Source organism: Petaurus breviceps, unplaced genomic scaffold (assembly GCF_028583685.1).
Source record: "Petaurus breviceps papuanus isolate PSGF00001 unplaced genomic scaffold, PetGlider_PUasm1.0 110, whole genome shotgun sequence".
Classification (NCBI taxonomy): domain Eukaryota; kingdom Metazoa; phylum Chordata; class Mammalia; order Diprotodontia; family Petauridae; genus Petaurus; species Petaurus breviceps.
In genome coordinates, this window is record NW_027185597.1 from 2,204,566 (window position 1) to 2,227,610 (window position 23,045).

Consider the following 23,045-nt stretch of genomic DNA (forward strand, 5'->3'; position numbering starts at 1 on the left):
CAACTCTTTGAGTCAGAGCCCTGGCTGTTGGTCATTATTTCTCTGCTTGCATTTTCTCTGAAGTTCAAAGTGCTGACTTTTCCCCTTAACTAGTGAATATAATTAAAAAAAAAAAGATTGTTGACCCCTTAAAAACCTATCTTTCCTACTAAAGCAGATCTAAGAACCTGTGCTAGCAGCCATCCTGGATGTGCCAGTGTGGTTGCCGCTATACCTATCACACTTACTTGAATGGATCTGTGATTTTATCCATGAGGTTATGCCCTATACCAATAAATATTATAAAACCTCCACCCTGTCTCCTGTGTAATTCATGTTCATGGTTAGTCCTCTATAGACAATCCATCTAACTAACACAGTATACATCTTGCTGTTTTATTACTCGATTACTACTCATAAGGTATTGAAGGCATCCGTCTGTTATCCCACTTCATTTTCTAGTCATATACATCCGTGGTCATTAATTTTATGGCACTCCTCCCATGTAAGGCATCACTAATAATATACTCTATCCAACTACCATGCATTGTTCCATTGCTCTTAATTTGTATTATTCTGAGATAGTAGTGTTCTGTGATTAACATCACTGGGAAAATTGATGATTAAAAAGACTAGTTTTGTCCCATCTTAAACCTAACTGTCATGCTTGAATCAGGTGGAGTAAAGTGATCTCAGACTGAAGCCCCAAAAGGCATATTAATACAGAGAAACATGTAAGGAATCCTCCAAAAGATGTAAACTGTGACAAGGTGGATCCATTCAACTCTTCTACAGTATATTGTAGTGGATTAAGTAGGGTATACAAGCAGGGAGACTTCTTGGTCAAATCTACCTTTTATACTTACTAGCAAGTTAACCTCTTCTCAACCTCAGTTTCCTTATATGTAAAATGGACACAATAATATCTTACTTATTGGGGTTGTTGGGAATCTTCCATCAATATATCAGCATTATTATGATGCTAAAATGATAAAATGTAAGTAAAGAGTGCTGTAAAACTTATAACTGGATATAACTGTGAGTTGTTATGATATGTCACTCCTTTCTTCCTAATATAGAATTAGCCAAAATCTTTACTGTGAAAACTGATTTTCCCATTTATCTCTCCCTAATCTTCAAGGCCCTGAAGATGACCAAACACTGAACCAATTTTTACTAAAAGGGTTATCAAGTATTCTGGGAATTTATGTTACATCAACAATATAAAGTGGTTCTATATATATCACTATTTGGCAGTGTGACATTAACAAAAACAAGAAATAGCAAAAGGATAGTATCTATTTGATCCATTTATGAATAGTAGCTCTGTAATTCAAAATCTTACTTAGATGCCAAGTTATAATTATTAATAAAATATTTTCAAGTAGCATTTGAGGGTAGACTATTCATTTTTTTCTTATTAAATAGACTACACTTTCTTTAATTTGCAAAGTTCTAAAACCTCTCTTTTGCCCTCTGTGAGAGACTTGGATTCTTTGACCACATGGCATGTAACAAATTTGAACCTATCTAGATGTTTGGAGTCTTCCAGACAAAAGAGCTGGTGACTTAGACTCTTTCATTGGTTTGATTTTGATGTCGTATCCAAGTATCATGACTGGGAAAATCTTTTACCTTTGGTGAAGGGAAGAGCAAAGGTAGTAGTGCCTCAATGTTGGAATGTGTATCACTTGTTAATATCTGCAGGAACACATGAGGGTCTCTTCCTCTAACTGAGTCTGATCTACTGTCACACTATTTATTGATGTCCTCCTAGATCAGTGGAACAAGGCACATGACCCCTTATCTAAAACTCTCTGAATTAATGAAGCATCAATGGAGGGAACAGTAACAGAAATACCCAGAAAAGTAAAGATACTGAGGAAATTTCCCCACACAGGGTTAATGTGAAGATGATGAACTTGACAGATTTGCCTTGCAAGCTATTCCACTAATATTAATTTATGATTAGTTTTCTTTGTATGAAAATTTTGTGTCTATGTAGCTTATATGGTTTGGGGTAATTTATTTTTGTTCTCTTTTGTCTTGTAATTTTTACTAAAATTATTATTTTTAAATTCCAATTGTTTCTGGCTGAACAAATGAGATAAGGGACTTCCTCATAAGCTAGGCCAAGACAGGAAGATCACAGTGACTCTGCAGACCATACAAAATGATGACTGTAGTTGTTCCATTTCCATTGACAGATCAGGTGCAACTGGGCAGAGAGAGAGGTATAAAGAATAGATAGATAGGGTGGGGAAACAGTAATGATTGTTGGTAATAATGGAGATTTCTATAGTTTTTGAAAGTTTGCAAAGTTCAACCTTATTACGAATCTCATTCATCCTATACAATAGTTCTGTGAGAGGTATGTACTAACAGCTATTATTATTCTAGTTTTACAAATGGAGAAGCTGAGGCTCATACTAGCTAAGTGAGGGATCAGAGGAGGGGCATAAACCTCTAACTCTAGGTCTTATAATCTTTCCACAATACCACATAGTCTCAACACATACATAGGGATAAGGCCTACCCCTGCAATTTCATTGGTAAAGAAAACTCCCCATATCATGAAAATTGGTGGACTTTTCAACTATACAGATTAATTATACAGACTTCCCAAGGGTCACATGTTCACTATGTATCAGAAGCTGGACTTGAACCTAAGTCTTCCTGTCTCCAAGGCCAGATGTCTATCCATATTAGATTTTTTTAAGTTACCTCTTATGTATATGGTTGAGGAGTCATTGACAAATGTAATTTATTGCACTTGAAATGTCTGATGTTGAATTCTGCCTGGCACTGATTTAATTTTAACATAATAGTTTTAAAAAAGTCTTTTCTCTGGGGAGGCTTTAACAGCAGGTTATGTTCTTGTTTGACTGGTATAGCTTTTAAATAAGGGATAAGGGTAGACTGAATTAACTCTTAGAGTCCTTTCCAACTTCACAACTCTACATAATTAAAATATTCTGATCACAGTGTTCTTTTTCTTTTTTTTGGGGGGGGGTTGCAGATAGGAAAGCCATGGACACTGTCCCTTTTAAAATAAATTTCTCATTATTGATTTTAAGAAAAAAACCCAATACAGGTTTTTCAGTTATAAGTGAAAAAAGCATCCTAATTCCATCTCACAAAAATGACAGAAGAATAATGTAAATCATACATAAATGTACTGAGGATTTGTGGCATAGTCCATAGAGTTTATTAACTCAGGTCAGGAAGAACTGAGTTCAAATCCTGTCTCATTACACTAGCTCTGTGATCGTGGACAAGTCAGAACTTCTCTCAACCTTAGTTTTATCATTTGTAAAAGCCTAACAATAAGTAACAGCATGTACCTCACAAGGTTCATGACCATCAAATGAGATAACATGTAAGAACTCTGCAAACTTTGATGTACTATTTTAGCTTTTATTACTGAAGTTTATTAATTGAATATCTGAAGATTCTTTTGAGTTTAAATTATTCTAAGGGAGGAAACTCTCTGTTCTGAAGCAAAATAAAACATTTCCCTTTGCCTGCATAAGGTCATTTGTCTCATTGGTACCAGTTTTATAATAATGTATGTATGAGAATGGGGGTCCTTGCATGATTTTCATTTATCATTTATAAAATTTTAAGCATCGAGTGATGTCAGTTATAAAAAGCCAAACACAATTGATCCAGACCAACATTTTATTTTCTCAGGTTCCATAAAGGGTTACCATATCACATATACTGAGTTATGTTGAATTGCAGTGTGAAAAAACCTAGATCTCTTTCAGAACAGCAGCTGACCACCTTCCCCACTTTTTCTTGTGAAATTGATTTTTGCTTCTAAGTGTAAGACTTTACATTTATTCCGACTGAATTTCCTCTTAATAGATTCTGCCCAGTGACCTAGTTGTCAAGAAGCTTTGTATCCTTACTATCGTTCAGTGTGTGCAATAGCCTTCCTAGTTTGGGCTGAAAATTTTATGAGTATAACATCTATACTTTTATCAAAGTTTCTGACAAAAAATGCTAATGACAGATTTTTGGAGTACTGGAGTCCTCCTGTCACTTTGAAACTGAATCATTAACAGCTACCCTTTCAGTCTGGCCAGCCAACCAGTTTTGATTCCATCAGATTGTACTGTCGAATCCATATTTCTCTATAAATCTCCACTAGAATGAGATATTTTATCAAAAGTTTTTTTCTAAAATCTTGGCAAAATCTATCAATAGTATTCCCTTCTTCTATTAGTTTAGTAATCCTTTTTTTTTTTTAAAGAAATTAAATTTGTCTAGCATGTCTTGTTTTCAGTGAAGCCATACTGGCTCTTTGTAATCACTAAATGTTTACCACCTCTTCAATGATCCAATTATGAACCTCTCCAGTAACAGAAGTCAAGTTCGTTGGCAGATTATTCTTTCCTCTTTTGAAAATCGATAGTGTGGTACCTCTCCAATTTTCCACTATCTTTCAAATACCAATGACAGTGACTCAGTAATTACATCTGCCAGTTCTTTTAGGAATTAAGGATATCTTCATCTAGGCCAGGTGATTTTAATTTATCAAGAGCACCTACTTGCTATCTTCTTATCTCCTTATTTATCTTAGGAATTAACTTAGTCATTTTTATTCCATGATTTCCAGTACAAAGAACATTTTCTTTCAACAGAGAAACAAAAAGAATTGACTATATCTACTTCTTCTTATGTTACCTTTGTCCCATCCACTCTAAGCAAAAGTTCTGCCACTTCTTTCTCATTTTTTTTCTTACAATATAGCTCCAAAAATCTACTCTTTTTGTTGCCCTTGGCTTACTTTGCCAGCCTCAGTTCATTCTGAGCCTTAAATGTCCTGATGTTATAATTTCAGAACTGTGTTAATACTCTTATATCCATCTTTGGTACTGGGGCTTGCTTCCATTTCTGTACCTTTCTTTTTAACATATAAGTTGGCTGATAAATTCCTGGTGTATCCATTGGTTTCTTTAGACATATTCTATTTTTCCTCTGTGTTTTCAGAACTTCATTTTTGAACATCTCCCGTCCCTATTTGTCTGACTTCTCCTGAAGCATTTTGCTCCCTGAAATTCATCCTATCTCACCTCTCAACTCTTTGAAATATGCTTTCCCATAATCTAGGGGACATGTCATACTATGTCCAGATTTCCTTTCCTTCTTTATGACAAATTCTGGAATAAAGGCATCACTTTCCCTTCAAGGTTAGCATCATTCTCTCTCTCCTCCAAAACAACCACTTGACTCCTCTATAATTCTTAGATTTTTCTGAATTACTCATATCCATTTTTTTTACCTTGCAATAATATTCCATTAGAAAATTCATATAAACCTTCTCCTAAAATAGGTGCTCACTCTTTCAAATTATTTGTTACCACAAAAAGCAAAGACACTTTTCTTGATAACTTCAGCACCTTGTCATTCCTCTCTTAACCCATTCCCCATCTCCTGCTACTATCCTGAGTGATAGGCCTCCATACTGATGACCCATCTGAATGCCTGATGCAAACACTTTTATCCTTCTTACATTTTTCTGCATCTCCATTCCATATGTTAGTTATCACTAGAGCCACACCATAGAAGACTTTATCAGTTACATTTTACCTCTACGATCAATTTGCTGTACCCCATCTCTGACCATCTCCTTTTTACTTGGTACCCCTTCCACTCCCACACTCATTAAACTATCTGTTTACCTTTATTAGGATTTCTCATTGCTCAGTGTCTATCAATTATTTGCCCTCTGACAACATTGGATTTCCCATAAGAATTCCAGAGTAAGTAAGTCATTCAATTCTTCCTTCACTAACATTCCAGATTCCACTGGAGTTCTATGGTACATATCCCAACTTTTATTATTGTTTTTTATAGGAAGAAGACAATTTGAAATTAGGTTATCTCTAGTCTCCTCCTACTCTAATGATACTTTAGCAAATCATTGAGCTATATAAATTTGATCCTCTAAGTTCATCCAATGTAGTTTCTCGACAATGCTTCCTGATGAGGTGTATGCTCTGGGAGCTCCCTTGAGCTCTCCTTGAGTCCTTGAGGCACAGGCTCTGGGAACCCCCTTGAATTCTGATTAAATCTTCCCATTGGATTGAGGCCATAAGCCTTACATTATGGCTGGGCCCAAACCTCTGTTACTAGACTTCCCACCCTTGAACCTATCAAAATATCAATCCATCCTTGAACTGGCCTAGCCCACCATTGTCTGTAGTCTCCAGGTAGCCTCCAGCAACTTCCCACCCACTCATTGACCTCAACTAACTCCTGAAGATCCTCCCCAAACTCCTCCTCTAGATCACCCCTAGATTCCTTCCACAACCTTTCTGTATATAAGATTCCATCTTCCCTCCATGTGGTATGAGAGTGCCATAAAATGACCTAGCACAGACTTACTTTGTGTCTAATACAAGCAAACTTTTAATAAACTTTGCTTTTCTTTGGCTGAGAGAAGACTCGAGTTGAATTCATTTGGCAGGACCCAGCCTAGTGGTATTTTGGGGTCCAAAGCACCCCTAAACCCTAAACCTCTTCACTTACCAATTATTTTATCCTTTACATATGATTCTCTAGCACACCATTGTTCCAAAGAGTAACTTTTTTTCTACAAACCACAAATGCTACCTTAGACTCTATTCTTGACAAATATATAAAATTGAGAGATCATAGGATCATGATTTAGAGTGATAAAACAACTCAGGTAATCTGGTCAGAAACATTCACACATACCCAGTTTACAGATGAGGATTGTCACTCTTCCTGACATCAGTGAATGTGTACCACCAATAATGCTATGTTTCATTCTCTCCCATCTCTGGCCTCTCCTAAAGGACTCAGTCTCTATAGATTATAAACTTGATTGAAGGGAGGGGCCATGATTTATTAATCCTTGTATTACCTGATAGAATCATGCCTTGAGTATGATAAGCACTCAGTAAATGTTGCTTAATTGAATTGATCCCACCATCCTTTCCTCCTCAATCATCCCCTAATCATAATTAATCTTTTCCTATTCCACAAGATCCTTTTCTTTGCCTTCAAGCCTTCTTCCAGTCTGAAAAACACTACATATGATGTTATCTCTCAAGATACTTATTTTACTCTTTCCATTTCACTACCAGACTTCACAAACATGTGTTGTACATCTACACTAACCACATTTTCTAGTTCTACCCATTTATTCTTTATAACGTGATGTAATTTAGCTTCTAGCCTCACTAAAATGAATAAATTGCACTTACAAATTCATCAATGATTTCTTAGACAACTTGCCTAATATAGTGAACAGTTCTAAGGTATCATTCTTGCACCCATCCCTTGAATTCTTTAAATTCTTACTGTCAAATCTTAGATAATCTGATACAGTGGTTCTCAAATTTTTCCAGGGTGGTAAAACTCTGAAGTTTAAACAAAACTTTGACAGAACTCTTGTACTAAAATCTTCTATTTCTTTTTTAAAATTCAGTGCCTATTAACAAACAAAATAAAGCTCAGTGAAACAAATGAACCTTGGGGTGTTTCCGGGTTTTTGGCAGTACAGTTCCAAGAAAACTGGTGTGGCATGTGCCTAGATTGTGGTTAATAGTCTCTTCACTAATCTCCCTGCCTCCAATATCTCTTTCTTTTTTCCAAATCATTTGACAATTGCTCATGTCCACTACATGTCTAGCATTGTTAAATAATGATTGTATTATTTTATAACTTTCCCTGTGTATGTCTTTTCTGCCTAATTATACTTTAAGGTCCTTGAAGAGAGATACTTATTTTTAATCAATTTAACAATAGGTTACAAAGTACTTCCCTCTGAATTCTGAGGTTGGTAGTTTTATTACTATTACATTCATTTGTAAGAAGAAAAAGGGCCCAGAGTGATGACAATCGTGTAACCTCAAGTGACTTAACTGAACATCAAAACCAGGGTTTCCTCGTTTATAAAATAGAGATAATAGTTCTTGCTTAAAAGTGTTGTTTTAAAGATGAAATAAGGTAACATTGGTAAAAATACTTTGCAAAATTTAGCTAAATGTCAGCTTTGTTGTTTTTAATATGTAACTTGTCCAAAGTCACACAGATCAATGTGACAGGGTAGGGCTAGACATATTTTGCATCTTTTGACTAAAATTCAAGGTTTTTCTTTCCACTAAACTATACTGCAATACAAGGAGAATCCTTAATCTGTCAATCAATCAACTGACCCCAAAGCATTTATTAAAAACCTGTCATATGTCAGGGTTATGTCCTAGGTTCTGGGGATACTGATACAAAAAGTCAAACCTCTACTTTCAAGAAATCTTAGGTTTAGTCAAGAACAAAATATTGGAAAAATCTGTCATAGGCTTTTTGAGTTGCAAGGTACCTTAGAGACTGCATGATCCAACTTTCTCCTTTTATAAAGGGAGGATGGTGAATAGGAAAGTGACTTCTTCCAGATCAGCTAGCCAGTTTGTGGTCTTGGAGAACACAGGTACAGGTACTATCAAGAATGCACTGGCTTTTTTCAGAGGACTAAGGGTTCAAATCCATCCTCTTAAGAGCTTAGAATCTAATCTTGGTGACCTAGCTGCAAGTCACTTAACCTTCCTGGTTCTCAGCTTCCTCAAAAGTAAAATTAAGAAGTTGGATTGGATGGTTTTGTGCCTTATTGGGAACATTGGTCTATGCCAGGTCTTAATCTTGGATTTTTTTTAAAGATACCTGTATTTCAGAATAATTGGGTTCCTTTGAATTCTTAAGTATTTTATGAATTTCCAGTTATTATTCTAAGAAGGGATCCATGGGTTTCAAAATCTTCCAAAGGAGTCCCTGAAACATACAAAAAGGTTAAGAATATGTGTTCTACACCAAGCCTCACCATATATATTGTACGTTTTAAAATTTATTTTAAAAACACACGCACAGAACAGGAGGTAACTTATTTAAAATGAAATTATCTGAGAAGCGTCCTTACACATCCACTCTGCCATCATGCATTGTTATCAAGACGTTCAGCTTCCGAGGGCTGCACTAAGTAGTTCTGGTTACCCTCCCAGGAAGGCGGAGGGAGCGCCGCCTGGGCCCCAGCACTCCCCTGGACAAAGGCGCTCTCACGTGACGGCCTAGTGGTTCAAGAGAGCGCGAAGCGAGGGCACGCGCGGAGGATTCCGTGGAGCCTGCGGCGGTGGGGGATGAGGCGTCTCTGTCACGCGGCGGCGGCAGCAGCATCCACAGAGGCGGAAGGGGAGCCGCGAGGGGGAGGTGGGCAGGAGGCGCCCACGAGGCAGGAGGCGCCCACGAGGCAGGAGGGTGCAGAGAGGCGTGAGGTGGCCGAGGTGTAACAGGCGCCGAGCGCCCCGCGGGAAGGCACCTCCCGCGGAGCCTCCCGGGCTGGGAAGCATGGACCTTCGCCATTCCGCCATCAGCCGCTACCAAGTGCTTCACAACGAAGAGAGTGACCGGGAGTCCACTGCCGTGGATCAGCCACCCACGTCCACGGCCCCTCCGACGCTGCCGACTTCGCCTCCTGCCCCCGGACTGGCATTCACGGAATGGAGTCCCTCCCCTCCACCCTACGACCCGATGCCCGCGGAGGCCGAGACCACCTCGGAAGCTGAAGGCCCGTGCGAGCCCTTCCCGGTGCCGCCCCCCTACAGCGTGGCCACGTCCCTTCCCACCTACGAAGAAGCGGAGAGGGCCAAAGAGACGGCCCTGGCCACCAGCGCCGTGGCCTCCGGGGAGCCCACCCAGAGAGAGGACGCCTTTCCTTTCGGAGAGGACGCCGCCGCCTCGGCGGACCGTGACCAGGTGCGAGTGGGCAACGACGGCATCTTCATGGTGGCCTTCTTCATGTCCTTCATCTTCAATTGGGTTGGCTTTTGCTTATACTTCTGCATCAGCAGCTCGGTAGCAGGGAGGTACGGTGCGCTCTGTGGGTTTGGCCTCTCCTTGACCAAGTGGGTCCTCATCGTCCGCTTCTCTGATTACTTTACGGGGTTCTTCAATGGACAGTACTGGCTGTGGTGGATATTCCTTTTGATTGGTATCCTGCTTTTCTTCAAAGGAGTTTACAGTTACCTTAAAGTCAGGAACGTGTCCGAAAGGTTGGCCACTGCCAGTAGAATAAGATATATCTTCCCGAATTAAGAGACGCATTGGGCCAACCATTTGTTTCCTCTACCACTGAAATCTCCAGATGATCTGTAATTCTCCAACTTAATGAGATGGAAAACTACTAATAATAGAAGATGGAAGAAATAGAGGCTTCAAAATAAATGACAGGGTGGTTTATACTTAAATTTCAGTTATGTTAATTGTCTTACACATAAATGTTTTCGTTTTTTGCTTGCTTTGGCATATTTGCTTAGTTAAAAGGGAGATCTGACATTAAATACCGTGATATGAGTGAGGAGGGAAAATGCAATAAGGCTTTATTAATAAGTCAGTTGTATTAAAATGAATGTTAAGCCCTTATAATAATGTGTAACTAGTTAATTTTATAAAGGAATGGCAATCATTTCTATATATAAAATACTTATTAATGCAATATTTGTCGAATTTTTTTTCTAAGTTACCAGATGAGCTCAGATTTAAGTCAACTAAATATGCTCACTTTAATGGACTCAAATCTATGTGATGATAACTATGCATATTAAAAAAATTGTTTTAAGAGACTTGCAATACTAATTAAAAGAAGTTGTTTTTTTTTTTAACTTGGTCCAGGGTGTTGTCATACTCCAAAATTATTTCTATGCATAATTCCTTTATTTTCCAAAGAATTTTGTCCATGTAGTTCTATTTCAACTTGAATTCAAGTTATTCTTAATATTAATAAAAGCCATATAGATATATTTATGTCACTACCAATTGGGGTATTTATAGATTGTTTTGAGTATATTTTATGAGAAGGCAAGGGTACTATCAAATGGACTTTTGATGAAAATCTCTTTTACCTTATAGTGTTACCTAAAAGAACTTGAGTTCCAACTTGGCCTATCTTGTTTAAATAAAGGGTTTTTGATAGTAACATCAGATCCTTAATTTAATAAATACTTTGTAAAATTATTTTTCTAAGTTGTCTTTTTAAATTTTTCAACATTTTTATTTAGAGTTTTGAGTTCTAAATTCTATCCCTCCCTCCCCTTCTTCAGCCCTGAGACTGTAAGCAACTAGATAGAGCTTCTATGTGTGCAGTTATGTAAGACATCTACATGCTAATCATTTTGTAGAAGACTCAAATGAAAGAAAGTGAAAAATAGCATACTTAAGTCTGTATTCAAACTATCAGTTATTTCTCTGGAGGCTGATAGTGTGCTTTATCAGTAGTCTTTGGGATTGTCTTGGATCATTGGAATATTTGGAACTTAGTACTACAGACTTTTCCTCTTCTTTGGTAGGTTAACTTACTTTTTTATAAGTTAACCAAGAACTGCATTCTTCATACCTTATTGCTTTACAGTGATGTAGTTATTACACACAAACACACACACAATCTCGGATGAAGTGTAAAATTTCTGATTTAGGTACAATTCCAACCATAGGCTATGTGCCACATTTTAAGAATAGACCACATCAACCACTGTTGTTGTAATTGGAATTCATAAACTAATGCACTTTGTACCTTGTCAAAGAATTTCTTTTTAAAATTATATTTTTACCAGACATTAAAAAAATTAGGGGGCTATGCTGAGTCCTTTAAAATTAACTACATAAAATGGTAAAATGTGATCACAGTTTATTTGCTAAAGAAAAATATAAACCACAGGCAGATGCTCTATGAAAAAATAAAATTCACTATTTTACATAGTTTTGTGAGGTTAAATCTTTTTCTTTTAAATCTTTTCCCTATATCTCTATAAATGAAGGGTGTCATTATGAGTTGGAAGGGGTCAAATTTATTAGAACCTGCCATATTTATGAGAATTTGAGGGTACGTTTTAACATTATGCTTTCTGGGAAGAGAAAAGTTTTAGAAGGTTTAGCTAGAGATACCTTTTCTAAATGTAGCTTTCCAGACAAGCAATATCCTGGAAGGGTTGGTGTTTGCTTTATCTCTTCTCTGTTTCCAGGATTATATGAGCTCTAATCCCACATATCCAGAATAGCCCAGAGGTGATTACAGATAGGTGAGCACTAACAGGGATAAACCCAGAAAGCTTAACTTTCTGAGATGATCAGGAACTTAAATGGTCTTTTTGTGATTGACATGGAATCACTGTTGGTGTTGAGGTTTGAGAGGAGGGTTGGAAGGTGAGGTGTCAGCTTATGAAATATACCTGATCAATCATAGAGGTCAGAGATTTCTGTTTCAGCTCCTTGCTTAGTGTATAATCAGTGTTATCTGCATTAGTTGGCAGCCCTAAATGGCAATTAGGGGTTTAGATGGGCTGTTTTAATTAACCCCTCCATCAATAGAGTTGAATAATTCAATAATTATAAATGCCACTCTGATATGAAGGCAAAAGTGAAACTTCTTGCCTTCAAGAAGTTTAAGTGGTTTCGAATAAGGGATGAGATGATTCCAAGAAGGATAAAGCAGTAGTAAAGGGGGAGTAGGGGGGAGGAAGTATCCATAAAAGCTTGAGGAAGGAGGTGACAAAGGAGTTTACTGAGCCTTTTAAGTGGGAGAAATGAGGGAGGAATAGTGTTTCAGGCACAGGTAAGGGCCATGCTACTTATTTGAAGGTGAAGAGATGAGAGTTGGAAGACTAAGCATGGAGAACAAGAAATAGGTTGGTTTATTAGTTAGAAATATGTATTTTATTCAAAAGTCAGGGCACCCCTGAAAATTTTTGAGTACAAGAGCTGGGGTTTAAGAAAACTGCTTTGCAGCTCTATGGAGCAGGAATTGCAGAGGCAAAAGATTGGAGTCAGGGGAAGACCAATTAGGCAATAATAATAGTCTACTGAAAGGAGCTGAAGACATGAACTAAAGGAGTGGTCATGTAAAGGAAGAGTATATAAATAGATTTGGAAGTCATTTGTGTGAAGAAAATAAGCCCATGAAAGGGGGAGAGAAAAAAGGGCAGAAAGAGATTGGTAATCTTTGAGAAAGCAGTGTCAGAGGAACACTGGGTCTAGAAGTTAGAGGTTCAAGGAGTTGAAAAGAGTGGGTGCTGAGGAAGTAGAAATTAATCTTTCTAATCTTGGCAGTGAGATGAATGTAAATTATAGGATAATGGCTTGAGAGGGGACAAGGTCTAGTGAAAGAATTTTAAAGACAGGTGAGACCTGAACATTTTTGCAGACAGTGGAGAAAAATCACAGGTTGATTTCTTGACTCATGCATGAATTGTATTTAAGTGAGGTGGAGCTGCATGAAGTCATCAGCCTTAATCTCTTCCAGAATCCTCAAAGTCTAATGGCAAGACAAAAGTTGGAATAACTAGAAAAGGCTTGAGATACAGCAGATGACCTTGGCATCTTGTGTATGACCAAACTTTTAAGCATTCTGTATCACCTGCTTGCTGTTGGAACAAATGGTTCTAATTTGCCTATTCTACCAGGGTAAGTCTTCAGATGCTTTGGAGTAGATACTCCCTAACTCACTGAGGCTTTGAGGTCTGTCAGTTACCCTTAATCTGCCAATCTGCCAAGACAGTTTACTGCTACACATGCTGCAGCTTGGAACACAGGTAAGAATCGGGTGTCAGGTGGACACCAAAGGTGGATGAGCAGCCTTGAAAAGACCTTGGCAGGCCCTCATACCAGTAGCAGAGGTGCTAATTCTCCCTGAACTTCCCATATAACCACAAGAAGAATCCAGTAGAGAATAGATTGAAGATGAAAAAGAGTGAAGGAATACTTGAAGGGACAATATTCAGCAAGAAATAAGAGAGAATGTAACCAATCGACAGCACGTTTTGACCAGTAGTGAAAAACTTTCATTTCAGTTGGATGAGATTCATCCAATTTTGTATCCTTTGGTATTTCTCTTTGAGTCTCTTCCAGGGATGAGCTAGAGTCAGTTTGTACTAGCATTCCAAAAATAGTTGCTAATTTTTTTTCAATGCAAGCATTTACACCTCAGAAATAAGTAATTTTTTTTCAATTCAGGACCTGATTAATTATTTTGTAAATTATCTAGACTTAAGAAATGATGGGGAAAAACGTTAATAAGGCAAATTAAACTTCAAAGTGTGTGGGTCAATTTAAATGGAAATGGGCGGAAAGAGATTAAGTGACTCATGAAGTCTTAGAGCTAGTAAATGTCTGAGTCTTCTGACATAAGGCTCAGCTAAAGAAAAGCAAAGTTTATTAAAAGTTGTCCTTAATGGGTAGACTCTTAAGGAGCCTTAAATATCCATGACATTTGTATTGGACAAGTGGACCAGAATAATCTGACAGAGTAAATCTGCACTAGATGATTTTCTGGCACTCACACCTCGTGGAGGCAAGATGGGGTCATATATAGAAAGGTTGTAGAAGGAATCTTTGGGGAGGGTCATCAGGAGGAGTCAAATGAGGTCAGACTCCACTGATGAGAGATTTAGTGTGGGAGGTAGCTGGACAAAGGAGGGCTAGGCTAGTAACAGAGGGGGGTCGAAGTGAAAATTTTATGGCCTCAGGCAAATCAAATATATCTCCTCCTCTCCTCTGACACTGTAACCACTCTGGTTGTGGGCCTTCATCACCTTACATCTTGATTACCTCAATAGCCTGCTGATGGGTCTGCCTGCCTCAAGTCTTTGTACTACAATTCATCCTCCACTTAGTCACTAAAGTGATAGGTCTGAATAACCCCTTAACTCAGTAAACTGCAGTAGTTTCTTATTGCCTCTAGGACCAAATATGAAATGTTCTATTTGGGATTTGATGCCCTTCATAACTTACCCCTCTCCCACCTTTCCAATCTTCTGAAAGATCTTTTTTTCCCCTGAAACCTGTACTCTTTTATCCAATGGCACTGTGTATATATATATATATATATATATATATATATATACACACACACACATATATATACATATATATGTATATATTTATTTATTTATTTATTTATTTATTTATTTATTCCCTTCAACTATTTTCATGGTGAGAAAAGTTTCATCAGTTACAATTTTTATTTTTCCATGTAGGAATATTAATAGTAAAACTTTGATTATTTCCTTACGATTTCTTTTCCCTGTTTACCTTCTCATGCTTCTTTTGCTTCTTGTATCTGAATGTCAAATTTTCTATTCAACTCTGCTGTTTTTTTTTTTCAGCAAGAATGCTTGAGGGGCGGCCAGGTGGCTCAGCTAGTAAGAGTACCGGCTCCAGTGTTGGGACGACCTGGAGATCGAATCCCGGGCTCAGACACTCAGCACCACACCCAGAAATAACTGGCTGTGTAACCTTGAGCAAGTTACTTAACCCCGATTGCTTAAAAAAAAAAAAGAATGCTTGAAAGGCCTTTATTCCACTGAATAATCATATTTTCCCCTGAAACATGATACTCAGTTTTGCTGGGTAGGTGATTCTTAGTTTTAATCCCAGCTCCTTTTACCTCCAGAATATCATATTCTAAGCCCTTTGATCCTTCAAAGTAGAAGCTGCCAGATCTTGTGTTGTCCTGATTGTATTTCCACAATATTCAAATGTTTCTTCCTGGCTACTTGTAATATTCTCCTTCATCCGGGAATTTTGGAACCTGGCTATAATATTCCTAGGAGTTTTCTTTTTGGGATCTTTTTCAGGAGATGATTGGTGGATTCTTTCAACCTCTATTTTGCCCCTGGTTCTAAAACATCAGGGTGGTTTTCTTTGAGAACCTCCTGGAGGATGATTTCTAGGTTCTTTCTTTGATCATGGCTTTCAGATAGTCCAATAATTTTTAAATTATCTCTCCTGGATTTATTTTCCAGGTCAGTGGTTTTTCCCATGAGATATTTCACATTGCCTTCTATTCTTTCATTTTTTTGGATCTGTTTAACAGCATCTTGATTTCTCATAAAGCCATTAGCTTCCATTTGCTCCAATCTAATTCTGAAGGAATGATTCTCTTCAGTGAGCTTTTGAGATTCTTTTTCCATCTGGCAAATTTGGCTTTTTAAGGAATTCTTCTCCTCATTGCCTTTTGGAGCCTCTTTAGCCATTTGAGTTAGTCTATTTTTTAAGGTGCTATTTTCCTCAGTCAGGCTGTTGACTTTCATTTCATAATTTTCTTGTATTGTTCTCATTTCTCTTCCCAATTTTTCCTCCACTTCTCATATCTGCTTCTTAAGCTCCTCTATGGCATGCAACCAGCATGTATTTTTCTTGGAAGCTTTTGGTGCAGGAGTTCTGACTTCACTGTCTTCCTCCTCTTCCATGCTTTGCTCCTTTTTGTCCCAAAAATAGGAGTCTAATGTTGGAATCTTCTATCTGCTTTGTTTCTTTTGCTTGGCATGTCACCCCTTAGTCACTTGACCCCTGGGTTTTTTGCCACAGTAGTACTCTGCCACGAGACAGGGGAACTTCATTCCAAATGCTGGGGTTTTCTCAGGTGCCAGAGGTATTAGATGGGTCCCCTCTCTGAGATCTTCATATCCTCTGGCAAGCTGGACACACAACCCAGGACCTCCACCCTAGACTGCAATTCTGATCCAAGAAGGTTAAAGCAAGAGCAATTACCCCTCAGACTGGTCGCTTGGTCCCCCTACACTCTGCAGGCCAGGAGCTGAAGCTGCCACATGGCAGCGGCTGCGCCACAGCGCCTCAGCAGCTTCTCTCCCCAGGGGAAGAGGCCCATGCACTCCCAACTACTGGGTCCCAAAGTCCACACTGCAATGACCTCTCACTTTGTCCTTGGCATCTATGTTTTGATGATTCTGGACCACCACAGCTGCTGGTGATCTAGAGTCCCTCCTGCTGTTGGTTGGTCAGGCCCGTCCTGGGGTAAAACCTCTGGCTCAGGTGAGGCTGGTGTCGGCTCCCAGAGCACTGTGTTGGCTGATTCCTGCCAGCCTGCCAGGCTGTCCTCAGTGGGAGGTTAGCTTCTCTGTGTCATTTTGTGGGTTCTGTGGATCCAAAGTTTGTTCAGAGTCACTTTTTACATGAATTGGAGGTGGTGGGAGCCGGAGCCCCGTGGAGGTGCTGTTTCTATTCTGCCATCTTGACTCCCCTCCCCCTAACCCCCCACTTTTTGATTTTTTTGACACTCGAAATCTCCCATACTACTTTTATAAGGTGTTACAAAAGAATTTGTTTTCTATATCACTCTTGCTACTACCTTGTCTCTCAGCTTCATTTTGACTGGCTAAGTTTCTGTGTTTGTTGTCTTCATTGTGGTAATAGGTTAACATCAGTTAGGTTTTGCTGATATTTTGGTCAAAGTCTTTTTAAAATACTTTAGTTTAACTGATGTCAGCATTGTGAGAAATGCTGGCAATTTGGTTTCCACAGATTCCACAGTGACAGTGGGTATTTACATGAATAAAGGCATAATGACTCCCAGTACTATCCCTGGGAGAGTCTTGTGGAGTGGCCTAAGTACAGGCTGCCAGGAACCATGAACCCTGGTGTGGCGATAGTGCTGGTAGTCATTTCACCCCTTGGATCATGTGGGGAACACAGCTTAGACTGCTATGTGTCCCAGAAAGGGGAGGTGCTGGAAATGATTTCATTCCTGGGGGTTTGTGGGGTGCCCTGCTGGGGCTACTGGAAGCTTCATGTAGGGGGAGAGGGGACTTTACCCCTCAGTTTGTTCAAGTGGCAACATCAGTGAGATAGTGTCCCTTCCAGACAGTTGTGTGAGAAAAGACTTCTGGACATTGAAGGGATAATTGAGTGTTATTATTTTCTTTTGGGTCTATGTATCTGTACTGATAAAGGGGACTTCCCCCTTTAATTTGTCAATGCATTGATCTTACCTAAAGGGGAAGTGGGAGTCAGGGTTACAGGACTTCCATTTACATAGTGAACATGTTCTTAAGGTATAGTAGACAAGCTGAACCTTTCAAACTGTTGCATAGAAATAGAGCTGATGTTGAAACAGTTTGAGTAAGGAGGAGCTTAAAAGGTCTGGAAATCAAATTTCTGTTAAAGAGAAAATGGGGGAAATTGTGAGAAATGCTGATAGTTTGGTTTCCACAGATTCTATAAGGAAAATGGGTGGTTTACATGCAGGAAGGCATAAATCTGTAAAGAGGGGCCTAAGCCAAGCTGACTTGGACGACTTGGGGTATGGTCATTGACTTTTCATTAACTTGTGTGCTTAATGGGAAGGTTGGTAGAGTTGTAACCCAAAAGAGCTGAAGTCAATCCCAGCTCTGAAGGGAGGAACAGTGGGAAAGTCAAATGAAAGGGGCATAAAAAGGGCTTGCCTTTGTCTGATCCTTTGTAGTCCTTTTTGGGAGGCTAACCATTTATTCGTTACAGAATAAATGTGAAATAAAGATCATGAGACTTCCTGGATCCTCAACAAGTGTGGTTTATTCCCTAGACAGAGCACACAGATTTTCATTTATAACAGCATTTACTCTCAATTTTATTCAAGTTTTAGAATCTGATTGATGAATATACTCAGATACTTTAAGATATATAATTTTTTGAAGCTAAAGCACTAGCAACACTAAAATGCCATTTTAGTTCCTGCCGAAATTGTATAATAGTTGATGAGCTATATGAGTACCTCTTTGGAGACTTGTGCTTTGATGCTCTACTTTTTTATTTTATTTCTGGAAAACTTCCTCATTAAACTCTATGTGCTTTCAAAATACTTTTTAAAAATTCTGCACACCATTCACCTCTGATATAAAATAAGATGTCTGATGTCTTTATGTTAAAGTGGCTATCGTTGCAAAGGTAACTTTGGCTCCTGTATAATATAGCCCAAACTAGCTCTAATTTAAGTATATTATGCATCTACAGTCATTGATCAATTATGAGTGTTGTTTAAAGTGGGATATTAGGCTGAGAGCTATATTCTCTGCCTGTTCCCTCCTATATTTTCATTTCAGGGATATGACCAATACATTTTTAGATCATTATCATAAAGTTAAGCAGGTATATAGATTAGTAGTACATAGGCTGAAGCTATGTTCTCTTCTGTTAGGAAAGGGGTCAGATTTGTTGACTAGTATGGGAATTAGTAATAAACAGATTTATATGAGTGGAAATTGGGGAAAGGGATCCTATAGAATGCCAATATTCGTAGAATCTCAATTTGAAGAGATCATAGAAATTTTTTAGTTTAAACCATAAAGGACCAGGAATCTCTTTTGTGACATACCAATATGTGGTTTTTCAGTCTTCATTTGAAGATCTTTAATGATGAGTGGTGTACCACTTCCAGATACCATTCACAAGGTGGATACCCATTCTACTTTTAGACTATTCTTGTTGGTAGGAAATTTTTCCTTACTTCATTATTTTAACAATCAAATGCATCTTTGATGTCATTCATATGGGCATTTCATATTATTTTTTGTCTTTCTTGTAATGTCTTCAAATATCCGATATCATCAAATCAACCCTCTTCTCTCATAGCAGATGACCTTCACTTCCTACTTTTCTGAAGACATCAAGGACAACTGTTTTGAGCTCCTTTATTGGTAGTCCACTAAAAAGAATGTTACATTTGGAGTCAGGAAACCTAGTTTCATATACTGAATTTGCCACTTAGTACTTTTGTAATCTTGGAAAATTCGCTTTAACTTCTCTAGGACTCAGTTTCTCCAACTGTAAAACAAGGAATAAATGGCTTCTAAGATCTCTTTTAATTCTAAATCTATGATCCTATGAGATCCCTTAAGACTTTGCTCCCCTTCCTTCCTTTAGCCTCTGAGAGATGTGCTTACTCCCTCTCAAGAGCAAATTTTTGACTTGTCCTCTTAATATTATCCCCTTCCTTCTTCTCTCACAGTTTGCCCCACTGATCATTCTCCTTCTTTCTCAACTTTACTTTCCCCTGTTTTTCTTTTTGGACCCTTTCCCAGCAACAAAAAAATATACAAAAATATAAAATGTAAAATTTTCAACTAAGCACAATCTAGATCCAGAAAATACTTTAAGACTTTATTTCAAACAAATTAGACTTCTAGCCCTTTATGAATTTACATAAGCTGCATCCCATGTTTGTAATGTATGGTCTCTTCACCCTTATCTATCAGAATATTTTCTTTAAGATTTAGCTGCCACTTCTTAGACAAAGATCTCTTTTATCTTCCTGTGTGTTCTAAAATTGTGAAATATTCTACTTGTCTCTCTACATGTTTTTAGCATGCCTGTAGAATATAAGGTACTTGAGGATAGAGATTATTTCAATTTTTTTAACATCACACCCTCTCTGGTGCCTTTTATATAGTAGGCACTTAACAAATAGATATTTGTTGAATTGAACTGAATCAATGAATTAGTTTTGGGCACTTCCAGTTGCTAGAATGTTCTTAGAGATGGAACTAGGGCCAATCACTTAGAATACACTTAAAGAAGGGCAAAACAAGGGGTATTTTATAATATAATCATATATAAAAATCATATATAAAACAATACACATATATTTACATGTAAATTAATATATATAATACAATTTAATTTTATAAGAGCCTACTTTATATGCATATATATCTTAATACCAGAAAAATCAGCCCACCCTGATATTTTTGTTTATTTTTGATAAGTCAAGTCATATGTGTCAGGGGAATTTTATAATATAATCGTATATATTTACATGTAATTAATTAATGCATAATATAATACAATTTGATTTTATAAGATGTTACTTTATATATGTACATATTTTAATGTCAGAAAAAATCTGCTCTCCAAGGCATATCTCTTTGTTTTTAATAAGTCAAATCACATATGATATGGGGAGGGTTCATAGTCCCTAGTAGAGAGAAGAGTATAAGACATGATTTTCAGTTGCAAGGATTTTGATTTTTCATTTTTCTCAGGACTCACTACCATATGTTAGCCATGGTTCTTTCTTTTACAATCTAGAATCTGAATTCTGATTAACTATCATTAAATTTCTGTCATCTGAAACAAAAGATAATAAATCATTTTCCATATGACATATTCCAGTTATTTGAAGACAGCTCCCATGTCTACCTTAGTTTCCAAGTCTCTTGTTTCACTTTTTATGTAGATTCTATATGTATTATTTTATTTTGTTTTTAAGGAAAATATATTTTCTATTCCCCCCCCCCATGAAAACAAACAAAAAAAGGAAAAACACTATAACAAATATATTTGGTCAGTCAAAACAAATGTCCACATTGGCCATGTCTAAAACTAACATTCTGCATCTCTTAATTTCATCACCTCTCTGGCAGCAGGCAAATAGCATAGTTCCTTTTCATACTCTGAAATTGTCATCAATAATTAATTTTTTTGAGTTCTTAAATCTTTCAAAGCTATTTTACTTTACAATTTTGTGATTACTTGTTCTCCTGGTTCTGCTCTCTTCATTCTTTATCAGTTATATAAGTCTTCTCAGATTTCTCTGAAACTATCTCTTAATAACACAAGAATATCTTCCATTCCATTCACATATTATTTTTTTGGGACCATTGTCCAATTGAGAAGCACTCTCATAATTTCCATTTTAAACACAAGAAAAAGAGTGGCAGTAGGTATTTTATGTATACATGGGCCCTTTCCCCCTTTTAAAATTTTTCTTCAGGTTTAGTTTTCTATTCTTTATAATAAACATACCCATAACTTCTACATGTGACTCTGTCTACCTTCCCAATTGAAAGAGGCTCCTTTGCTACTTTTTTTAGATGCCATAGTTATTTAGTACTGATTGTGTTATCCAATTTGAGTTAAGTGTATTAACATTTTAAACACAACTCCAAGCATTTATTTGTTAGTCGTGGCAAATATCTTCCCCAAATTTTATATTCTGTCCCAATTTTAATCCTGCATTATCTCACTGTACCACTTTTACCCTTACCCTGTGTATGATTTCCACAAGGATATACTACCACCTACTTAGTAAATAATCAAGCTAACTACAGTTGCTTATTTTTCCCTTATTGGGCATATTTGGATTTTAATAAGGGATTCTTGAATTTTATAACCACAAATGTGCTGTTAAATGTTTAATAACAATTGAAAAAATGTACCTAGAACACATTTAAAATTTAATCATCATTAGTGAATCAGTTTCTCCATCATTTTCTTAAATCTAGAAATTAACAAGTCAAGTTTTGAGTTGTTTGCTGATTCCTATGGTGTAAATCTTTGCAACAAAATTTTAACAATCATCTCATCTGAGTCAGTTGAACTGGCTCCTACACACTCCCATTAATAACATTTTAATGATCCTATTACTCTTCAAGAAAGAAAGTAATGAAGTTTTCATGATGGAATAACAGTCACTGAGACTGATATTTTCGGACATATTTCCTATATCTCTTAAAATCACAGGATAGAGATCTGCTTGCATGGATGTCTAACTGGATATTTGTGTACCTTATTTCAAATTCCTAACTGATTCACATAAGACCAAGTGAATGGCAGACATACCACTCTGGGTTGTGATTCTGTCAGATTTAATGAACAAAATAGAAAAAGAGACAACTATTTAATGATTAAGAAATCTTTCCAAAGGACCTGTTTAGTCTGTCAATTCTTTCTCAAGTGGGTCTAGGCTATAGACAGAAGATAAAGGCTACTATTCATTTTCTAAGATGGAACAACTATGGTGTTATTCAACACCAAGGTTATGGTAGTTAGAAGGAACTGAAAACCCATATCACTTTAAACTTGTAGAGATATTTTAATAGCCATGTTGTACAATGACTGACTTTGATAGACTTAGCTCTTTCCAGCAATGCAAGGAACTAAAATAACTCCAAAAGGACTTATGATGGAAATTGCCATCTGCATTCAGAGAAAGAAATGTGGAGTCTGCATATAGATCAAAGCATACTATTTTCTCCCTTTATTGTTTTTTTTCTTTCTCATTGTTTCTTCCATTTTAATTCTTATGTACAATATGACTAATGTGAAAATAAGAATGTATATGGAGAGGGGATAAGGGAGGGAGGTGGAGAAAATTTAAAAATTATGTAAGTAAATGTTGAAAACTAAAAATTAATTAATTAATTTTAAAAACCACAAAAACTTGTAGAGATATTTAATGTCTGAGTCTAACAGAACACCAAAAGGTATAGGTAAGA

General features: G+C 37.2%; 1 pseudogene; it reads left to right on the forward strand.

Annotated features, from left to right (window-relative positions):
- Positions 1–9,351: 9,351 nt before the first annotated feature.
- Positions 9,352–10,098, forward strand: LOC138156683 (NEDD4 family-interacting protein 2 pseudogene; annotated as a pseudogene).
- Positions 10,099–23,045: the final 12,947 nt, after the last annotated feature.